Source organism: Leuciscus leuciscus (genome assembly GCF_965113295.1).
Source record: "Leuciscus leuciscus genome assembly, chromosome: 8".
Classification (NCBI taxonomy): Eukaryota; Metazoa; Chordata; class Actinopteri; order Cypriniformes; family Leuciscidae; genus Leuciscus; species Leuciscus leuciscus.
In genome coordinates this window covers 6,836,437-6,840,254 of record NC_138732.1, presented here as the reverse complement: position 1 = coordinate 6,840,254, position 3,818 = coordinate 6,836,437, and the positions used below count along the sequence as shown (strand labels likewise).

General features: G+C 35.9%; 1 long non-coding RNA gene across 1 annotated transcript; it reads right to left on the bottom strand.

Annotated features, from left to right (window-relative positions):
- Positions 1-534: 534 nt before the first annotated feature.
- Positions 535-3,266, bottom strand: LOC309504849. The gene is made up of 3 exons (XR_014208201.1): positions 3,052-3,266; positions 1,922-1,994; positions 535-1,222 (listed from the first exon to the last, which is right to left on the bottom strand). It is a non-coding gene; the product is annotated as an uncharacterized lncRNA (long non-coding RNA).
- Between the last annotated feature and the right edge of the window lie 552 nt (positions 3,267-3,818).

Sequence of the window (3,818 nt, the reverse complement as noted above, 5' to 3'; positions counted from 1 at the left end):
CTTAGGCCATCAATGTGTACTTACGATGGGGAATTGTTTAATTTGGACGACGGGGAATTGTTTTAATTTGTACTCTGTGCTTGTGTTTTGAGATAATGACCATAGACCTGCATTATATGACTGACAGACAAGAACGGTTTGACCTAAAAATATCAAAATTGAAACTACTGCGGAAAAAAAGACACCTACATCTTGGATGCCCTTGAGGTAAGCTAAAACATACCAAAAATTTATTTCAAAGTGAACTATCCCTTTAACATTTATTTTAGTACCTGTAAGGAATATTTATCTAGTAAACAGAAATGCAATTTCAAATTGCAAAAAATAAATGCCTTTTTAGATGTCGCATAAATGCCATTCAATCAGGACAACTTTCTGAATTGTTTTAGCATTGAATATGGCAAAGTATATGGCAAATAATGCATTTAATCTTGGCGGACTAGATCTGCTACGTTGATGATTGCTACTGCAGAGCAAGTATGGACTTTCTACTGCTACTCACTTAAAAAAGTTGGGTTAAAAACGACCCAACAGCTAACCCAATGGTGGGTTGATATAGCACCGACCTATTGTTGGGTTATTTTAACCCAATAAATTAGGTAATTAGTTTTACCCAATAAATTGGGTTACAAAAAACGAATCTGTTGGGTTATTTGGTCAAAATGCTTTAATCAACCTAGTATTATTATAATTAACTATTATTGCCATGTAAATAAATAACTCACAACTTAAGTATATTAACAATGCTTTATTTACATTCAATTAGACATTGCATTCAAAAGTTATTGATAAAGTTCTAAGAAACATTGGAATACAAATGTTTTAATATATATTAAACATATATGTTTTAAGTTCTAAGAAACATGGAATACAAAAACAAAAATAAACAAACAAAACAAACCAAAGCTTGTCCAGCTTATCCAATTATAAACTGCCTAAGTAGGCGACAGTGAGTTGATGGAACTCCTCCTGGCACAGAATATATTGTGTGTTGTAGAAACTGCCAAACAGCTGCTGCAGGCTTTGGATACTCAATGTCTAAAACATAAAATAATTTAAAGCATGTATCCACAGCTTGTAAAAGGCTGTCTTGCTCTAGTGCCGCTCCTCCCACAATGACGAAGGCTTGTGAGCAGTTGAATTTATCCCCAATCTGCAGGACATGAGGGAATTGCCTCCGTTGCTCCTCCTCCTCCAAATATTGAATGATGTTTGTTCCAACCTTTTAAAAAAAAAATTAAATGGTAAATATGCACACATGGATCAAATATTACCCAAATTGTGTTGTCATAAATGATGTACCTACAAATCATTTCAACAAATGCTATAAAGTAACAATTATTATTTGAGGTGTTTTAAAATTGTCTGGTTTTGCAATAACACCACAAATTAGCAAAAATATAACTTAAATGCCACTAAAAGAAAAGATGTAGAGTTTGATTGTCAAATTATATTTATTTTAATGAACCAAATGCAGATTTAAAAAAATTTTTTTTTTAATGTGTATATAAAACCAACACCAATTAGCAGAAATGAAGTTGTGTATGCATGTGTGTGCACCTGCATTTGTGTTTGTGTGGGGTCATGTTTGTCCCAAAATGCATTTGTGACTCAAGGCTTTCCTTTCTGTGTGAAAATTTTCTGATTTATTCTGGATTTATTGATGTAAAAAAAAAAAAAAAAACCTCTTGGGAATTGTGTTCCAAATAAGAAAGAAATTCAAACAGGTTATTAGGGACATGGTGAAAAAATTATGACCAATTTAAAACATTTTGGTGGACTACTTTAAGGAGAGGTGCCATTTGAATAATTTATTATCCTTCATTACTAGTAGGCCTAAGTTCTAATTTTCATGAAGTCAAATTAAAAAGGTTTCACTATATTAGTGATGCTGCTATATGCTTGCTACATTATCTCTCACCTGCAAATCTGTCGATTAATGTTTCAAGGTTCCACTTCTGAAGCGTTTCCCTTACATATGAATCCATAGCATCCTGTGTAAAAAAAAGTTTAGTTAATATAAAGTGAATTAACAAAAATAAAGCCTATTGTCAGTGACAATATGCTTTATTTGTCACTAACAATTTGTCACTAACCTACTATAAATTCACTGTAAAATCACAGCTGTAATTTTACAGTATGAGCTCCTGCAATGGCCATGTATTATGGTAAATTACCTCCATTTAAAATGTCCTTTTACTGCTATGTGTCATTTAAAAAGTAATAAATGTTATTATAAAGGAATAAAGTCTCAAACAACCGTCATTTTATTTAATGGGTAAGTTATGTGGTGATCTGAAAAGTGTTATGTAACTTAACTGGCTATTGTAATAACTTACTATCCAGTCATAGTTATATTTTATAATTTTTTATCTTTATAGAGTTGTCTAGATAAAATGTTTAATTAGGGTGTCCATATTTCGGGGCTTTTAATCGGGAACATGGGAAATTTCTCGGTAAATCGTTTGTGAATTTACATTTGGGCTCTTTTTTATCGCAGTTCAGGAGCCATGTGCCACTGTTGACAAGCCGTGGTGCAGTTTTGCGTTACGTACATCAGCCCGGTCTCACCCCAAAACGTCATACTGACGCGTCTTGACCATGCGTCAACATACGACGAAAAGGGTACCCCTTTAACGTCAATATGAGACGCAGACAGAAGCGCACCAGCAGCGCCTCCTAGCGGTACCCTAACGCATACCTAAACCTACCCATAACCCGAATCGTCACACATGGACGTTATGGGGGTACCCTTTTCGTTGTATGTTGACGCATGGTCAAGACGCGTCAGTACATCAAGACCGACCGAACAATGGTGCGAGAAGGCGCGATCTAATTCTAAAGCAATGCAAAAACGCACACAATGAATGGCATCCCGGCCGGACGCATTTTTTTTTTAGGTCCAAAAAGAAGACATGTCCGGGAAAAAGAGGACGTATGGTCAGCCTAATTTAACACTTTGTAGTATTTTAAATTCACACTGTAGTTGGGATAAAACAAGTAAACATTTGCGCTACAATGTAGGCCTTTAACTTATATAACTCAGCATACCTTCTTCCTGTAAGTGACTGCGACACTGGATGGATGGACCAGGCTTCCGCTGGGTCTTGAAGCCGAGCGCGTCGGTTAATATATGAAAATATGAATAACTTTCCCCAAAAGAATCGGAAAGAACATAGAAAGTTAGGAAGAGTATCACAACCGAGTATTAAGAAATTGGCTGGCTATATTGCCATATTGGTGTCGTTAGTCGCAGATAGCGGACAAAAAGCAGTCAGCTGGGAGAAATAAACATGGAAATAATTGGCTGAACATTTAGAAAAAAACGGCAATAATACTATGTAGGGGTGACCCCGAATAGTCGAAGATTCGATGCTTCGATTGGAGGAGCCTGATTCGACTACCGATCTCACGGTCGAATCTTCGCAGAGGTGTTATGAAACGAGGATCATGCCACTTTGGCTATATGAGGGCGCTCAATGTCTGATTTCACATAGGCTAGAACTAGCTTTTATGTCAATACGTTAATATTCAGCCTATTATGATAATGCTGTAGGCCTATATAAAAATGTGCAAAGAAAGAAGCTTTTAATAAATATTTTTTAACGTGCGTGAATAAATCCAAACACCCCGTGACAGATTTAAGTTTCACTTTCAATCCGTGACCGACAGAGGAGCGACTTCGCGGCAAGGATTTAAATCTTTAACAATGTCTGGGATAAGAAAATCTAAAGTGTGGATGTACACGATTAGAAAGGATATTCTCCAAGGCTGGATTTAGCATCAGGAAAACGTACTCGGTTACTAACGTAACCTCG